Source organism: Globicephala melas, chromosome 11, assembly GCF_963455315.2.
Source record: "Globicephala melas chromosome 11, mGloMel1.2, whole genome shotgun sequence".
Taxonomy (NCBI): Eukaryota; Metazoa; Chordata; class Mammalia; order Artiodactyla; family Delphinidae; genus Globicephala; species Globicephala melas.
The window spans coordinates 85,581,864-85,602,081 of NC_083324.2; the positions used below are offsets into that span (position 1 = coordinate 85,581,864).

At 39.1% G+C, this 20,218-nt stretch overlaps 1 pseudogene; it reads right to left on the reverse strand.

Annotated features, from left to right (window-relative positions):
* Window positions 1-20,218, reverse strand: part of LOC115866000 (uncharacterized) — a 392,064-nt pseudogene that overhangs the window by 313,923 nt on the left and 57,923 nt on the right.

The following is a 20,218-nucleotide window of genomic DNA, read 5'->3' on the forward strand; positions in this document are numbered from 1 at the left end:
GAATGAAATATTTTTAAGTACCTGTATTTTTTTAGTTCTCAAAAATATACATATTTTATTAAATTAGTCTATTACCTGATCCTGCTTAACTTAACCACGACTAATGGTGTCAAAAGCTGGCAGTGAAGTGGTTAAAAGCTCTACTTCTGTACTTAATTATGGTCAAAATGAATTTTAGCATGCAGACTTAGTGTTCTCACAGAGCTATGGAATAATCCACGGGTCTAAGAACCTCTAATTCCTAATTGACACAGTAGCTTATAATTGCAGTTTCATAGTGTTTAGTATAAACATTCAGCTTCAAAAAAAAAAAAAAAGCCCATAATATGAATGTATGATTAAATAAATTCACCTGAGATCTATTTGGAACACATTTTTTCTTTCTGACAAATCACTCATTCTCACGTTTGGATAACACAAGGGTGATTTTTAAAGCACTGATGCACTTGAACACTCTTCCAAAGCAAAGAAATCCATGCCTTTGTGGTGACATGTTTCTTCTTAGATAAATATGTCACAGTTATATACTGCATATAACAGATTCTATAGCTTTTCAGTCTAAAAAAAGGTGTTTTATACACCCTATACTGTACTAAATTTGAAACTTGCATGCAGAAAAATAGAAGCCATCTTGAAAAGTAAAAGAAACAAATTACTTCTGTAGAGAAAAGAATTCTAGAACACAGTTACACTGAAAACAATGGTTATGGGCATAAAAAAATGACAAGACATATAGCAGCTCATTAAAAATTCGGAGGACATTGGAAAAGGCAAATTTAATTTGCCCACCTTCACCAAATATGCTGAAAGATGTCCAACAAATACAACATACAAAGTGTGTTCTATGAAATTTTAAAACTCACAAGTTATATCATTTTCAGTCAATGCTTCTAAACAGAAGCGAGAAGCTGCATTTACTAAAAGCTTACCTAGACAGGGATCAAAGGGAATACAGATAACTGAGAGAACCAAACTATCGGTTAATGTGGCAACAAATGCTCAGTGCAGCAGTTCTGAGCTTCCAACATACCAAAAGGTAGCAAAGTATAATATCTTCATGTTTACCTTGCCCCATTCCTCAAGGGTTTGAGCTACCTAAATTGCTCTATGACCATCGTAGAGCCATAGATATTAAGAATTATCAAAGACCTTAAATGTATTTCTGGTCCAGACTTTTGTTTCCTGACAAAACATTGCTATTCTTCCTTTAGAGAACACTCAGACCTGGAGCGTATAGGTAACTTTCATCCTGTAAGTGCTGCCCTCTCCCTCCTTGCCCACCACTCGGCCCTTACCACCCAGCAAACTCCTGTGCCATCATTCATGTATATTCCACTCACAACCATAATGTCCACAGGATGAATGGTCACAGCACCAGAACACAAAAGTTCAATGTCATTCAACACATACAGGGGCTACTGTGTCAGGGTACCGAAAGAGAATAAAATATAGAACGGATAGACAACAAGGTCCTACTTCATAGCACAGGGAACTATATTCAATAACCTGTGATAAACCATAATGGAAAAGAATATTAAAAAAAGAACATATATATATCAAATATATATATAACTGAATCATTTTGCTGTATAGCAGAAATTAACACAGCATTATAAATCAACTATACTTCTATTAAAAAATTACTACTTTTTTATAAAAAAGAGAATAAAGAAGAAAAAATGACCCCTACACTTAGGAAGTGTGACTGAGAAAGTGTTTTAAAGGGTGTAACATTGACAGAGAAATAGACCAAGAGTCAGTGATGAGGTACCAGAGGAATAAGTAAGAGTGCTCAGGAAATGCAGAACACAGCAGTGGTCAGGATCAAATGCTTCTGACAAGGGAAGGACTTCCTGGCCAGGGATTTGTTGGAAAAGCAAGGACCGGCACTCACAGGGAGAGGAAAGGCTCGTGCAAGCGTGGGATCAGGAAAACCTGAATTTCCCGGGCACACCTGAAATAACTCGTGCGACCAAGACACTGCTACAATTCCTCAAACTGTACAGGCAGCCCCCAAAGTGACCTTCAGTGGCCCTGATATTGCAATCATCCCTGCGTGTCCCATCGCACGAGAATCCAATCCTCACCCTCCACTCCCACCTACGAAGCCCTAAGGAGCAGGCCTGTCCTTCCCTCATGCCTCAGCACCACACTGGCCTTCTTGGGGCTCCTCATTCCTAATTCCTTCCTGTCTTGAGCCTTTTCTCTGCCTGTTCCCCCCACTTCAAATGCCCTTCCCTCTGATCTTCACAGGACCGACTCCTCCTTGCAATCCAGATCCCAGTGCAGAGGAAGCCTCTTCAGAAGCACCTCACCTGCCCTCCCAAACAGCAGTACCCACCCTGGTGCTTCTGCATCACCCTACTTACTTCTCTGCAGGGCAACAGCTGATATTTTTCTTGAGCATTACTTGTTATTATGGAAATCAGAACAGTCCATCTTCATTAGTTACAGATTTTTGTATTTATGAACATGCCTAACTGGCTAACTGGCTAAAATTCATTTGTAGTCCCCCAAATCGATACACACAGTGCTTCCACATTCATTCAGGGCAAGCACAGAGCAGCAAAAATATTGAGTTGACCAAGGCACACATTCCCAGCTGGGGTCCAACAAGGTCATGCTCTATTTCTTGTTTCAGGTCTCACACAGCAAACAAGTATCCTTTCTGTGGTCTATTTACTGCCCATTTTTCACATTTTTGTCCTTTTTATTGGTGATTTTGCTGTTTAGGATGCCCCCCCCCAAGTGTGGTACTGAAGTGTTGTCTTGCACAGGAAGGCTATGGTGTACTTACAGAGAAAATTCTTGTGTTAGATAAGCATCTTTCGGGCATGAGTGCCAGGGCTGTTGGCTGTGAGTTAAATATTAACCAATCAACAATATATATTAAATCAAGTGTTTTTAAGCAGAAACACAAATAAAACAAGGCTATGTATTGTTCAGTTGACAAAAATGTTGTGACCAGAGGCTCACAGGAACCTAACTTTGTATTTCCCCTAGGAGCAATGGTTCCATATTTGCAAATTCAGTGTTCACAGTGACGGCAGTGTTTTTAAGCAGAAACACAAATAAAACAAGGCTATGTATTGTTCAGTTGACAAAAATGTTGTGACCAGAGGCTCACAGGAACCTAACTTTGTATTTCCCCTAGGAGCAATGGTTCCATATTTGCAAATTCAGTGTTCACAGTGACGGCACAGAGCATAACTACCATGAATAACAAGAACTGAATGCACTTATTTTAAATATGGGTATTTTTCGAGTTCTCCAAAGAAAGATATCTTGGCAAATCAGTCTATTTTGCTCCTGCTAAACCAGACGACAGCTGGTGGTAACGAAAGTAGCAGAGAAATGGTTAAGAGTTCTACTTTTGTCTTTAATTAGGTTTTAAATAAATTTCTGCATATAGATGAAGTGGGTTTAGACAAAAGCTGTACTTTTGTCTTTAATTAGATTTTAAATAAATTTCTGCATATAGATGAAGTGGGTTTAAATGACATAATCTATTTTTCCCTGTAAGCAGGAACCCTGTCTATCTTGTTCAGGGCTGTGGATCACCATACCTAGCACAAAGTGGACTCTCATTAAAAATCTAACAAATGGGGGCTTCCCTCATAGCGCAGTGGCTGCGAATCTGCCTGCCAATGCAGGGGACACGGGTTCGAGATGTGGTCTGGGAAGATCCCACATGCCGCGGAGCAACTAGGCCCGTGAGCCACAGCTACTGGGCCTGTGCGTCTGGAGTCTGTGCTCCACAACGAGAGGCTGCGACAGTGAGAGGCCCACGCACCGCGATGAAGAGTGGCCCCCACTCTCCGCAACTAGAGAAAGCACTCGCACAGAAACGAAGACCCAACACAGACAAAAATAAATAAATATTAAAAAAAACAAAAAAATCTAACGAATGAATGAAATACTCACTTCATGCCAAACAAAATCCTTTTTCTTAAACTTATTTCCCTTGCAAAAATATATACCAAGTGTAAGGTACTAAATTCTTGCCCTCACTTAACTTGAACGGGATAAAAAATTTGAAGTAATCATGTTATAGTAAAAAGATCGAGAACTTCAATAACAGAGACTTGGAGTCGGATTCTAACTCTAAAACACTACCTATGTGAGGCTGAATAGTTTATTTTACCTCTCAGAGCCTCATTTTTCTTGTATATAAAGTAGGGATAATATCACCTCCAGCACACGATTGTGATAAACAATTGTGATAATGTGTACATTGCCTCACACATAACAGATACTGAATAAATACCATCCATTCAGGTTTATATGGAATCATGAGTCATTCACAGCAGCAAGTCCAGAGCAAAAGGAATGAAGTCCTCATTTGACAAGACAGAAAGAAGAGGATTGGGGAGCCTCCAGCAGCCAGGCCAATTTTTATTTTCCCATAACTTTTTTAAGGATCCCCTCAGCTCCACCTTCAAAAGAGATACCTGTCTTCAGGAGTTGGTAGCAACCCTCAGGAAAGTCAGAGAAGTTTAACCAGTAGAGGCTACCTTCTCTTTTACCCAAGGAACTAGAAGAAATGGTGTGAATTCACAGCCTACTTTTTTTTTTAATTTGTATTTCTTTTTTTTTTTAATTGTGGTAAAATATACATAATATAAAATTTTCCATTTTAACTATTTTTAAGCTTCCCCTCTTTCTTAAGCAGTCACTGACAGGGACTACCTAAAGACATGCATGCATGAGATTTGGCCTTCAAAATACTGAGATTGGCTATAACACTCCTAAGCTTAGATTTATGATTCCTATCTCCCTTCCCACCACTTTTCACTGAACGCATCACTTGAGAAATAGATATTCTCCTGAAACTTACACTGCCTTCCTCATTCTTGTAACTTTAGTCACTTTCTGAATTAAAGGACCTGATAGTAAAAAGAAAACAATTTTGTGAATGGTTCTGCCAGATCAATACTCAACCACTAATACATTTTGGGGGTAAAGCTCTACTTTACGTGATCTATCTGTATTTCCAAGTTAGCATGATTGAAACAAGATTTTTAATTTCTCCATGCCTATTTATTTTTCTATTAAGTGAAGCAGTTGGATGACATCTAAGACCCATTTCAGGTCTCACACAGTATTAATTCTGTTATTAAAATCACAGGAGGGCTTCCCTGGTGGCTCAGTGGTTGAGAGTCCGCCTGCCGACGCAGGGGACACAGGTTCGTGCCCCAGTCCGGGAAGATCCCACATGCCGCGGAGCGGCTGGGCCCGTGAGCCATGGCCGCTGAGCCTGCGCGTCCGGAGCCTGTGCTCTGCAACGGGAGAGGCCACAACAGTAAGAGGCCTGCGTTACCAAAAAAAAAAAAAAATCACAGGAACTAGCATATACCACACTATCTCTACACAGAGTAAAATGTTGCTTCAGGAAGTACAGACCAGAAGTTTGTATATGCTCATGATAGCACGTGTTGCCACACAATGCCTATCAAGCAGCCTATAACTGCCACAGAAATGGCTGCAAGAAAAACAAACACCATTCTAATGACCTCACACAACGTTATTTTATAAACATTATGAAGACTCTTCTACACTAAGCTGTTTAAAGCAGCAAGACTTAGGTTAACTGATAAAGTTTTCTCATGTAATTTCAGTTACTTAAAAAAAAAAAAAAGAGTTTTGCTGAACTTACGGGCAGATTAACATAAGAAAGTTGAGAAGCAAGTCTCCCTTTATTTGGTGAATGAACTGAGACATGGCTTTGGGTCCCTTGCATGAGACTCTTGATTTGATCATGAACCTAATGAACTACATACAGATGTCCCTCTAAGTTCCACTTTCTACATGTTGCCCATCACTTATCTCACATGGTCTTCAAAGGTAAGTATTATGTTCAATTGTTTGGTGTTTTCTAGCAAATTTGTCTGGGTCTGTGTCATTTCAAGAGCCACCTTATCAGCAAACAATGTCACCCACTGGATGTGGCTCAGTATTACAAACTCACACTCCATACTTTTCATGATACGAGTGATGTCCAAATCCATTCTGTCAGAAACACTTTATTCTAGATATGTACTCCACAGCTGGCAATCCAGGATAGAAAGGAATCCTCTACTTGTCCACGTAATAAAAACACTTAAATTTTAATGTATTGGATTTCTGGTTCTATGTATGAAGTATTGAATATGACAAGACAAGAGGAAGAGGAGGAAAAGGGGAAATAGGGAGATGAAGAAGAAAGAAAATAAGAAAAACAGAAAGTAAGATGATAGATTTAAACCAAATCATATCAATAATTACATTAAATAAAAATGGTCTAAACATTCCAATTAAAAGGGCATCTAAGAAAAACCTACAAGTAATATCATACTTAATTTTTTAAGATTTAATGCTTTCTTCTGAATTAATCTACTTTAAATTAATATTTGTTCATCCAAAGTGTTCATTAGAAAATGAGCTAACAAGCCACAAACTGGGAGAAGATATCTTTAAAGCACGTAAACACTAGTAGCTAGAATATATAAAGAGCTCCTACAAATAGAAACTACAGACCAAAAGAAAAAGTGACAAAAGATACAAATATGCACTTTACAGAAGAGAAATACAAATGGCCAATAATATATATAAAGATGCACAATCTAATTAATCATCCAAAACCACAAATTAAAACCATGACAAACTGCTTTATGCTCACCATGATACCAAAGGTAACTCAGCAAGGGTGTTAAATGATAGGAACATTTATTCACTACTCATAAGTGTTGGTCACTTTTTAGAAAAGAACACAGCATCATCTAATAAGGTTGAACATAGGCATACCCTGTAATCCAGTCATTCTACTTGGGAAGAAATCCTAGAAAAATACTTGCTCTTTGTACCAGGACACATGTTCAAGAATATCCACAGCAATAGACACCCTGTCTTAGTTTAGCTTCTCCTAGAAGTAGACCCTGAGGTGAGGATTAAGGTTACTTAGAAGGAAAACTAAACAGGAAGACTGGTAGAGGTGTGCAGAAGTACTACATGGAAGGAAAGGCAGTCAATAAAGGGTATATAATTGAGCCTTGAAGAAAATGGGGTTGAACTGCGGGAGTCCACTTATACGCGGATTTTTTCAAAGAATACTGAACAGTCAGCCCTCCACATTTGAAGGTCTTGCATCCATGGATTCAACCATAAAATTTCCATCTATGGTTGGTTGAGCCCAGGGATGCAAAGCCCATGAATACAGAGAACCTACTGTACTATGTCATTTTATATAAGAGGCTTGAACATCCCTGGGTTTGGGATACACGGGGCTCCTGGAAACAACCCCTTGTGGATACTGAGTATTGACTGTATTATTAAACCAGTCACTATGTGGGTCACTGGATTACCACCTCATGGGTAAACTATGGGGACTGAAATTATCAGAGGGAGCAGAGGGATTTATATCCCAATTCTCAAGAGTCATTGAGAGCTATGTCGTTGAGAGCTACTCCCATGGGTGTGCCTAACCTGCTGCACTGTGCACTGGCCACACAGCTTTCTGCAGGGAGTGGGGAGAAACGTCCTCAAGCATAGATGCAGACGACAGCATCTGGAAATTGCTGAAAGCACCAAGAAAGACCCAAGGGTCAAGGGTGAGGCACTGACAGAATCTGGTACACAACTAAAGCCCAAATGTCCATCGATAGGACAGTTATTTAGTAGCGTATTGTTTAGCCTCCATGTGTTTGTATTTTTTACAGTTTTTTTTTTCCTGTAATTGATATCTAGTCTCATAGTGTTGTGGTCGGAAAAGATACTTGATATGATTTCAATTTTCTTAAATTTACCAAGGCTTGATTTGTGACCCAAGATATGATCTATCCTGGAGAATGTTCCATGAGCACTTGAGAAGAATGTGTATTCTGTTGTTTTTGGATGGAATGTCCTATAAATATCAGTTAAGTCCATCTTGTTTAATGTGTCATTTAAAGCTTATGTTTCCTTATTTATTTTCATTTTGGATGATCTGTCCATTGGTGAAAGTGGGGTGTTAAAACCCCTACTATGATTGTGTTACTGTCTATTTCCCCTTTTATGGCTGTTAGCATTTGCCTTATATATTGAGGTGCTCCTATGTTGGGTGCATAAATATTTACAATTGTTATATCTTCTTCTTGGATTGATCCCTTGATCATTACGTAGTGTCCTTCATTGTCTCTTGTAATAGTCTTTATTTTAAAGTCTATTTTGTGTGATATGAGAATTACTACTCCAGCTTTCTTTTGATTTCCATTTGCATGGAATATCTTTTTCCATCCCCTCACTTTCAGTCTGTAGGTGTCCCTAGGTCTGAAATGGTTCTCTTGTAGACAGCATATGTACAGGTCTTGTTTTCGCATCCATTCAGCCAGTCTATGACTTTTGGTTGGAGCATTTAATCCATTTACATTTAAGGTAATTATCGATATGTATGTTCCTATTACCATTTTTTAGTTGTTTTGGGTTTGTTTTTGTAGGTCATTTCTTTCTCTTGTGTTTCCTTTAGCATTTGTTGTAAAGCTGGTTTTGTGGTTTTGAATTCTCTTAACTTTTGCTTATCTGTAAAGGTTTTAATTTCTCCATCAAATCTGAATGAGATCTTTGCTGCGTAGAGTAATCTTGGTTGTAGGTTTTTCCCTTTCATCACTTTAAATATGTCCTGTCATTCCCTTCTGGCTTGCAGAGTTTCTGCTGAAAGATCAGCTTGTTAACCTTATGGAGATTCCCTTGTAAGTTATTTGTTGTTTTTCCCTTGTTGCTTTTAATATTTTTTCTTCGTGTTTAATTTTTGATTGTTTGATTAATATGTGTCTTGGCGTGTTTCTCCTTGGATTTATCCTGTATGGGACTCTCTGTGCTTCCTGGACTAGATTGACTATTTCCTTTCCCATATTAGGGAAGTTTTCAACTGTAATCTCTTCAAATATTTTCTCAGTCCCTTTCTTTTTCTCTTCTTCTTCTGGAACCCCTATAATTCGAATATTGGTGTGCGTTTAATGTTGTCCCAGGGGTCTCTTGAGACTGTCCTCAGTTCTTTTCATTCTTTTTTCTTTATTCTGCTTTGCAGTAGTTATTTCCACTATTTTATCTTCCAGCTCACTTATCCATTCTTCTGCCTCAGTTATTCTATTGATTCCTTCTAGAGTATTTTTAATTTCAGTAATTGTGTCGTTCACCACTGTTTGTTCTTTAGTTCTTCTAGATTCTTGTTAAATAGTTCTTGTATTTTCTCCATTCTGTTTCAAGATTTTGGATCATCTTTACTATCATTACTCTGAATTCTTTTTCAGGTAGGTTGCCTATTTCTTCTTCATTTATTTGATCTTGTAGGTTTTTACCTTGCTCCTTCATCTGTAACATATTTTTTTGTCATTTCCTTTTGTTTGTTTGTTTGTTTCCTTGATGGGTGGTGCTGTATTCCTGTCTTACTGGTTGTTTGTCCTGAGACATCCAGCACTGGAGTTTGCAGGCAGTTGGATAGAGCTGGGTCTTGGTGCTAAGATGAGGACCTCCAGGAGGCCTCACTCCGATTAATATTCTCTGGGGTCTGAGGTTCTCTGTTAGTCCAGTGGTTTGGACTTGGAGCTCCTACCACAGAAGCTCGGGCCTGATCTGCGGCATGGGAACCAAGATCCCGCAGGCTTCGTGGCACGGTTAAAAAAAAGAAAAAACGGAGCAGTACAATATCAAAGAATAAAAAACAAGATAAAATTAGCAAGTGAAAAATATATTAGGAAAAATAAAATTATAATTGAACAACTGCAACAAGGCAAAGAAAACCACAACAGAAAAAAGGGGGGGGGGGCACAAGCCAAAAGGAGCGAACAGTATCAAAGTATAAAGAATAAAGTAAAATTAGAACCATCAAAAATTCCTTAGGGAAAATAAAAAGATAAAATAATCAACAATAATGAATCAACAAGGTAAAACAGAACCCCAATCTAAAAAAAAAAAACCCTTGGCTATGGGGGCGGAGTTTAGGTGGGGGTGGAACTTAAGCAAGGGTGGGACCTAAGTGGGTGAGGGGGTGATGTTTGAGCGTTGGGCGGGGCCTAGGCTCAGGACCCACTAGCCAGAAAAGGTCCTGGGGGCGGGGCCTAGGCAGGGTGACTCTTCAAGCGTGGGGCGGGGCCTCTGCTTAGCACTTGCTCGTAAGGGGAGAGGCGGCATGTGCAAAGGAGGGCCTCCAGACTGTGGAGTTCCTAGGGCCCTGCGTGAGGGTGTGTGTGTGGGATTTAGGCCCAGCTCGTTGGAAGGGGTCTCAGAGGGGATCTCTGAGGGTAGAGGTGGGGCCCTGGGTGGGGGGGCAGGGGCGGGGCTTGGGCTCTGCGTGGCAGGAGAGGCTCCGAGGGCAGAGGATTAGGCCAGGGAGCCCAGCAGGCGTCCTGGTGCCCAAGTGGACAGGGAGAGCACGGGCCCTGTTCCCTTCCGTTCCTTTGTGCCCCTCCCCCACCGTCTCCCCCGTAGCCACTGGACCCCTAACCAGGGTGGGTCCTGCTGCTGTAGGAACCCCTCCCTTCTCCTATATACACCTCAGGGGTGCCGGTCCCAGAGTTCCGGCCTTTACTTTTGCTCCCCCTTCCCTCCCTCCCAGTCGCTCAGGACCCATGCAGCTGGAGGGGCCCTTGGTGGGCAGAGGATCAGGCCCGGGATCTCAGCAGGCTCCCGCAGCCCCAAGTGGGCAGGGGAAACCTGGCCACGCTCCCTTTTGATCCTCTGCCCTCCCAGTGGTTCCCCAATTTCCCTCTTCGGGTGTGGGATCCCTTCCCCTCCCCCAGCCGCCCCTCAGGGGCGCCAGTCCCATCCTGCCTCCACTTCTCCTCCCCCTTCACTCCCTCCACGCCCCCCGTCCTACCCGGTCGCTGGAGGTTCCTCCCATCCCCTTAGGTGTCCGTGGTCCCCCACCGGTGCCTGGTAGGTGCCCTAGTGGTGAGGAGACGCGAATTCCGCATCCTCCTAGTACTCCATCTTGACTCTGCCCACCCTTCTCTTTTATATACTTTTCTGTGTTTTCTACAATAAACATATATTCCTTTTATATTAATAAAACAATGTGAAATCAGTTGTGCCCCCATAAACGCCCTTATCTCCCAGTCCTAGCTCTACCCACCTTACATACACAGCCAACCTAGGAAAGCAGAGAACTCAGTTAACTTGATTCCCTATTGTAGTTATTAACTTATACAGAGATCCCTGGTTTGCTAATTCAGCTACAAATTTACATTTGCCCACAGGCATTAAAGTAAAAAAAAAAAGTAGGCCAATTCTAAAATAAATCATCTGGTAGGCAATTAAAAACTTGATAAAAATTGAAGGGAAGAGAGAATCAGAACACTACAGGTTAAATCCTATTATAACAAATTTCATATGATTGTTTCTATTCTGCCATGAAGGAATTCTGAGTTGGATTCGTGTTATATCAAACATTGATTAAAGCAACTGAAATATTTAAAATATATTGGACAATATATTTAAAATAATTGCAATAAGAATTTTTATTTTGAAAGAAAAAACTGAAAGGGGGAAAAGGCTGCATAATCTCCATAACTGTGGATTATGGGATGACAAAAGCTCCAACATGTCTGAAATAACCAACCTGTGTATTCATCAAATGCCTTGTGTGCTTTGTCAAACCATAAAAACTAAAATCATTTCTGCCGCTCTCAGAAGTTAGATCTATCACACGAGACTGTTTCCACTATCTGAATGCAAATTTATAATCAATATCAACCATCCTATAATACCAAAACAGAATAAATGTTCTTCAAGTGTTACAGAGACTAACTACTATATCCACTACTAGAATCGAGCGAATTTGTGATAGCCTAAAATGTATTTGTTCATTCAGTTAGCAGAATCATGTTTTGATGATGCTCTGGTTAGGATGTCTTTCTTTAGGACTCCAAAATCATTAAGGTTTATGTCTTCATAATCTAAGAGGCCTAAGTGAACAGGCTGGAGGGCCCCAGGAGCACTTAAAAGCTAGTTGGGAAGAAAAGTGCCTGCCTAAATAGCTTTTGTAGAGCAACAGACCGTGAATCTCCTTTGTGAGCTCAGATAAGCTTGGACTTCAGACTCTCATAAACTCCCGCCAACCCAGACAACAATATCTGCTTCTGCGAGTTTCTAGCCTTGACCCCAACAGCCCATTCCATTGACCCTGTTCCTTTAGTGTGACTGTGTTTTAAAAAGGTTGTGCAGGAATGTTTCGTGCCCTACAGCCCAAAGCTCTTTTAACAACCATGTTTGGGAGCAGCAATACAGACTTTGCACCAAATAGTATCTGGAGGAAAAGAGGTGAGAAAAGGGAAGAGAGCCTCAGATTTGGAGGCATGACAGTGGGTACTTGGTGACGATGTACCATTTGCAAATAACAGCACACACATGATGCTAAGAATCCAAATTGAGAAAAATCTTGTAACCCACAAAGTCCAAAAGATGGAAAATCAAGTCGATCACAAAAATAACCAGTGTATTTCTTCTACAACATTTTACTAAATCTCTACTCCATGTATTACTTTCTGTTTAATAAAAAAAGAAAAGAAAAATATTTTCTGGTTTTCCAATATAAAAAACCAACTTCAAAGGAGCTTTCTAAGTACTGTAAGGTAATATTGTCACCCAGGCAATTTCAAAAGGCCTTTCAAACCACTCCCAGATAAGTAATCTGTTATCTGGCAACTCTTATGAGAAAACACCTTTAAAGAGTCCATAAACAATCATTATCTTTAAACAGCATCCTTAAAAACTAAACCCCCTGGATAACATAGATTTGTTTTTCAATTTTACCTCCCTGAGACTACTTCAGAAGTCCTTCTCAGCCTTTTTATTTAAAAAAAAAAAAAACTTTAAATCAAAAGCTAACAACAAAACAGGTATTACAACAGATTCTGCAAAAATTCACCTACCAAAAATGGGTTTGAAATAATATCCATGAATTCGGAGAAAAGGCAAAGAGACAGTAAAAGTATACAAGCTTAACTGAGGAAAAATCTTTACATAATCATTTACTTTTCCATTTTAATTAAACTTGAATTCCAAACTATGCTGAGTTTATTAACAAGATAATTCTTTATAAGTCACTACTTAGCAGTTTCCATAAGAATTTTATGGTCTGTCAATATCACATGGTGGAGAGTAATCTAAGAATTTAGTGAGTCAATAAAATAAAAGGCAATCACAATACCCCCACACTGAGAACTCCTTTGCAGACTTGGAGCCTGGCTGGGGGCTGGGGGCAGGGTGTCAAGTTACTTTCAACAACACCAGTTAAGGCAAAAGCTTCAGCACTGAATATTCCATTTGCTGCTCAGTCTACCTCATCCTGCCCCCGGCCCTGAACCAACCAACAGTCAGCTCCATTATGTAGAGTACATATTTCGAGAGTTGAAGTTAGAAATGTTAAGAGCTAGAAAATATTCACAGATCACATAAATACTTATACATGTCAGATAACCAAAATAAATTTTGAGTCACCAGAATTTACTATTTGCTAGAATGCTCTGTTTACGCCAGTAAGCTCTGTTGACTACATGCCGTTTACAAGGCAGCCTTCACTTCCAAGCTAAGATCTCTACCAAAACACAATGTAAGGATTCCAGACTTCCAATGTCCTGAAACAAATGTCCTATTTAGGTTCAACATAAATGAGTGACAGTGTGTGTACACATATGTGAAGACGTGGAGGAAGAAATTAAGAAGAAATTCCCTGGAATTCAACATGAGGGATTTGGAAATTCAAGAGGCAGTTCAATCTAGTATGAAGCATCGCATAAGTAAGAAGGTATCTGAAAACACGTATCTTAAAACTCTCCACGTTCTTGAATAAGATATAACTTTAAGATGGCAGAAATCAAACGATCTGAGAATTATAACCCAATTTTCGGCACTCTAAAGCTGGGTCACATTTCAATTTTTCTAGCAATATATTACTTTAATACTTACAAAAAGGGAAAGCTAACCAAGTAGCTTAACTCAAAATCTTGATCGTATACAGAGAAATATTTCTGCCAAAGAAGAAAATAGCCCTGTCTGGCTCTTTCTCCTCTGAAATTACACTGTTATTGACCTCTCCTCTTCTATAGAGGAGGTTTACCTGGAAAGCCAGAATGGCATTCACTGAATATGTGACTAATTCCCACTGCATTAGCGTTCATGCAAATCTGGCAACTGCTATAGCCATTTACACTAACACCCTCTTTTACACAACTGCTATTACTTGTGCTAAAAACTCATCTGTCACAGCTACATTTTTTTCTGAGTAATAATCCCTCTAGTAGAGTCACTGAAAGGCCATGGCAAAACAACCAAATGTAGAGGGCGTTGAGGGTTGAATAAGCCCATTGTCTGCTTTGGAACAAGAGGTCTGTATTCATGATGAAACCAGAGTAAAAACTAAAGCAGAACAAATACTTAAAATTCAGAAAGAAGTCAAAAAGTAGCTGAAAACCCACCCAAATTTTAAAACTACCATTTCTATGCTTGGTATCGTTTTGTATGATTCCATTACAAAATAAAAATGTGGAGATGATATAAATTTATGAGGGCAGCTCTTTGATATAAGTAGTTGTTGTTTTTTTGCAATTTCTCCTGAATATTTAACAACGTCTTTTGGGGAAGTAGAATATTCTTCCTATTTTAAAAACCTCTAAAGTGAATTGGAGGTTAATCAACTTGTTAAGCACTCAATTTTATGCTTTGGCCAAAGATATAAATCATAGTAAAAGAACAATATTATTTTATACTTATATCTCTCTGTACAGTTTATTAAGCAGCTTCACCTAAATTACCTTCCTTAATCCTTATAACAACCCTGTGAAGTAGGAATGATTGGCCTATAATATAGACAAGAACCTTGGGACTCAGTGTAGAAGGTATTTGCCGTGTTTCCTGACCAGCCGGCACATTTTGAACACCCGTGATGCAGCTGGGTCGTTTTTGGCTTTTGGGGTCCCACTTTCCCAAGATAGAACCTAGGAAACTCGGCTCTCTCCAGCCAACTTTGCAGCTAGGGTGACTTCAGCACCACGAATTAGATTCAAGCTTGCAAAACTGGGATTCACATGTGAGCAACTGGATGAAGGGCGCTACATACTGGTGTGGATTCGATTTGCTTTTACTGGTCAGGATGACAACAGAGGTGTCCAGCTTAGGGGGCCAATGCTGGCTGCAAGGCTAAGTTCCCAGAGCAGCACTACTGCTGGCAGCACTTGCAATAAAGCAGATTTCTTGGCAGCAGTGCAAACCACGGCATCCAGTGCTCGGGGGGAAAATCAGGGGGCAAAATATTCCTCTCTGGGCCAGTTCTCTGGCATGGTTTTGGACATTGTTCTTGAAATTTTAGCTGTGTGCCTACTTCTTCAGCCCTCCCATGGAGGCTCTCTCCCATGAACTTCTCAATATCCTTTCAGTAAGCTTCATTTCTGCTTAAAGTGCATTTTCTGTTGCTTGCCATGAGGGACCCTGACTCTTTAGTGAAGTTGGCACACAGCAATCATTCTCTTTGGAAAGTCTTCTCTGGGCAAGCCATCTTTAAGCTAAGTCCAAAGGGATACATGACATTCAGCCAAGCAAAACTGTGGGGAAAGTGGAATGGCAACCGAGGCAGAGGGTCTAGAGGTGCAAAGGTCCTGTGGTAGAAAAGATGACCAATGAGTCATGAACGGGATGGGGAAGAACTTGATGAAATGAGGCAAATAGATGCGCAGAGGCCAGTGCACAGGGCATGGTAGGTTTTGCTCACCTGTGACCCTACATATCAGAAAAAAAAATGTCCTTATGTAGCCAAAATAAAAGCAGGCATAAGCAACAAATATTCAAAGTTTTACCCTGAGAAGCTTCAGAGTAAGACTAGTTAGTACCCCAGATACAGAATGGGCTTTCAGACATGCAAAGACAGCGATAATCTTCCCCACATATATTTTCTTTTCCACATTAAAACCATCCCAGCTTCTTCAACTGTCCAAGTAATATCCCAGCCATAATAATCTAGTGGTGAACACAATGGACTTTGACTGAGAAAACCTGGATTTGAGCCCTGATGCTAGACTTACTAGATGCACGATCTTAAGGAAATCACTCATATTATCTGGGAAGGTTGCCCACATCCATAAAATAACAGATGATTCTGCTGCCCTCCGTATCTCATAGAATTGTTTTAAGGTTCACATGAGCCAAGAGATGCAGGAGCTCCATACAACACTAGGTATTGTTAGTAGGGAGTAACTGTAATGATGATACCAGTGGTCACTGTTGCTATAGTATGGTCTCCTAAAGGAGAAAGAGGAATGTCAATATGCTGAAGTTCTCAACATTCCTAATGTGTCCAGAACTGAATATACTATAATGTTTTAAAAGTAATTTGTCACAAGATAAAAAAAAAATTAACGATGTGAGGTGATGGATGTTAACTTATTATGCTGATCATTTTGCAAAATGTACATCTATCAAATCATAACGTTGTACACCTTAGACTTATACAATGTTACAGGTCAATTATATCTCAGTTAAACTGGGAGAAAAGAACTCAGTGCCGATCAGCATCAGCATGATGCTCTATCCTTTTTAGAGCCTCCTTACTAAGTAGTAATTTTCAGTGAAAAGTCGCTCAGAGAGCAACATTGAAAATAAATGACCTGATAATAATAGTTGGGTATTAAGAGTTTTCTATGTGTCAGATAATGTGCTAAGTGCTAATAAAATTTTTTTAATTAAAATTAAAATTAAAGAAGTTTAACCAATGCAAGGTTACTTTGTGATGATTTCTCCTTCTCATTCTAAACTATTTCAGGGTAAGTTGACATGATTTTTTGGGCTCTCATGGTTTTGACCTCAAATGAACTCACAATATAAAAGACATAAACACACTAGGATAACACATTATTATAAGAGGTAAACCATCATTTTCAAAAGGACATCTTTGTCTTAGTCATCTATCTCTGGGATCTAGTGCCCGTGCCTAATACACATTAGTCAAGCAATAAATTTTGGATGACTGATTGAATACACATATGATGTACAAGCTGTCATATAAGAGCACATAGTTTATGAAAGTATTTTATTATAAAATAAAAATAAATCTTTTATACATATTAAATTAAAATAATATAAAATAAAAATATTAAAAATATTAATAGTGTAAGCTAACACTTATGAACACACTTACATGGTCCTAGACACTTTGCTTACTGCTTCACATGGATCAACTCAGGTAGTAACTAACAGCTGGAGAGTGGGGAGGGGAGGCCTGGCAAGATGTCACAGGAGAAGTGATGAGTTTTGAAGGATGACTTGGCCATCGCAATTAACACAAGGTCATGTTTATCTTCTTCGCCTGCATCTAGCCAAATTGTTCCCCAATTTGAGTTAAAGATTACTTGATAAATTACGAATTCTTAGAAATCAATCTAGTTTGGCCACATATGCGATCAAATCCATGATAACCAAGTTTAAAACAGTTCATTTAACTTTGAGTATATTTGACCACAGAACATAATGGAGATGGTGGATTTTAAATATTTTTAAATTAAATTACTGCTTTGCCTTCTATATTTTCACTAATCAAGGAGCTCACACTGTAAAGCCCAACAACAACAACTCTGGGACTCACAAGCTTAAAAGGAAACATCAGAGATCTGAGTAGACATTTTTCTAAAGACATACAGATGGCCAGCCGGTCCATGAAAAGATGCTCAACATCACTAATCATCAGGAAACGCAAGCCAAAACCACGAGATGCCACCTTACACCTGTCCGATGGCTATTATCAAAAAGACAAGAAGTAACAAGTGTTGGTGAAGATGTGGAGCAAAAGGAACCTTTGTCCACTGTTTGTGGGAATGTAAATTGCTGCAGTCACTATGGAAAACAGTATGGACTTTCTTCAAAAAATTAAGAATAGAACTGCCTTGTGATCCAGCAATTCTACTTCTGAGTATTTATCCGAAGAAAATGAAAACACTAATTTGAAAAGATACATGCAACCCAATATTCACCAGAGCATTATTGATAATAGCCAAGATATGGAAACAAGTGGCCATTGGTGAATGAATGGATAAAGAAAATGTGGTATATATACAATGGAATATTATTTAGCCATTAAAAAAAGAAATCTTGCCATTTGAGACAGCATGGATGGACATTTATGCTAAGTGAAATAAGTCAGAGAAAGACAAATACCATATGATCTCACTTATATGTGAAACCTTTAAAAAAAGAAAACAAACTCATAGACATAGAGAACAGACTGGTGGTTGGGAATGGGTGGGTGAGGAGAATGCGTGAAGGGAGCTACATGTCAATCGTACCTCAATAAAAAAAGAACGAAATTTCACAGACTTGCCCAAGCCATTCCTGCAACATTTGAAAATCCATCATATTCAGAAAAAAATATTAATAACTTACATGACATTCCACAGCCCACCTCAGAAGGACATTCCAATGTTTAACAACTCTCCCAATCAGACTGTGAGGAAAGCAATTTTGACCCGCAGTCAAAGACGTGGGCATAAGTTTCCAGATAGCAAAATCATCTGTAAGTTAAAAGAGAACATTCAGCCAATGCTTAAACATGGAAGTTGATGAGAGTATTAAGAAATGACAGCAAGCCTAAGACGATGTCAGGAAGAGAAGCCGTTCCAAGAACTGTCTAATCCTATAAAATGATGCCAAACTATTCAAGTTCATTCAGAACCGAATCTGATCATGCCCTGATCTTCCCTTACATTTTAATTAAGATTAGTTGAGCATGTAAATGAGTCTTGAGCACAATATCCTAGGGTGAACAAGACTGGAAAGAATCAGAATTGGTCCAGCAGAGAAGGAAAAGTAGGGAAAGGCAATCCGTGGGGAGTCTTTGATCTTCAAGGTGAGGGCACCAGAAGGTGATTAAGGTTTGTGGCCTTAAGAAGTCAGCTGGAAGTACTTTGCATTTAGATTCTTCCTTGGAAGGGTGCCCAATCATGATGAAGGCAAGAAGGTGCTGCAAGTGTGAGCAGAACTTTTATATAAGCATTGTTTTCTTTCTCAATTCTACTCTGCTATCTTCCTATTTCTGCATCTGGATATCATGCCTTTGAACAATGAAAAACCTAGCGATACGGTCTTGACTCATGATTAACTTGTTAATGAGGATATCCCTGTATTATATTTTGCCTAACTTGCGCAAAACTTGTCATTCACCACTTTGCAATCTTTTTCATTCGTTTTCTTCCCTGTTTATTCTTTCACGGTTCCTTGTATATTGTGTTTAGGTGAATGTATGTGTGTATCAGTGTGTAGATACATGCAATCTAAACTAAATCTTATTCTAGTGATTTAAATTTAAGTAAGCGCAATATTAAGTACCAGATCTGCAGACTACTGAACTGAAATATTTTTACTATTTCAGTGTCCAGATTTTCACAATTACAATTGTTTTCAAACTTTAAATATCCTTAATTTTCCAGGATTTTCCCCCCAAGTCATCATTTCCTACTGTCAATATAGTTTTAAGCTTCATAAAAAGATCTATCTGTAAGTCACAGTCTCCTCTATCTGCAAATCAACAGCATCCATAGGACATTTATTTCTAAAAATAACCTCAGTTAATATTTATTTTATTCATCAGTTTAGGTAGTTGAGCTAAAGTATAATACTCAGATCCCAAAGTCTGCAATCTGCAGAGAACCAATTTTGTCTCCGTACAATTGCTTCCTGCCAGTGGACTGCGGGGGGGACAGCCTTGGGAATTTAAATGACCGAGTTACCCAGGGAAAGCAAGCTTCCTTTTAGTAAGGGCGGGGGAGAGGAACGTTGATTTAATTTATTTTACTGCCTTCGAATCTACGTTGGAAAGGAGAAGCAAGAGTTGATCAATTAGCTTAGCAAATTCAGTAAGTTGTTTATTCAGTTGGGTGAATTAATGTTTCCCCGAATTTACTTTAGCTTTATTTTTTGCTTTCAAATATATCCACTAGGTAAGATGTTAAAAGCCCAAAACCCTTCTATCCTCCAGCTCTTGCAAATATCTTTTCACATGTTAATTTGATCTTTTTGTGATTGGAGGCAGACAGATTTCACAGTTTCACCCCCTCCTCTTCTATCCCGCCAACCCCAGCATATGGATAATACACGTATAGATGACAGAAAATTATAGATAATAGAAAATTGACTACACTGCTCTATTCTATTTTTTAGGCTTCTCAGTTTTTAGCATTTCTCTTTTCCTGCTGACTTTAGTTTTAAATTTTATTTCCACCCAATATTA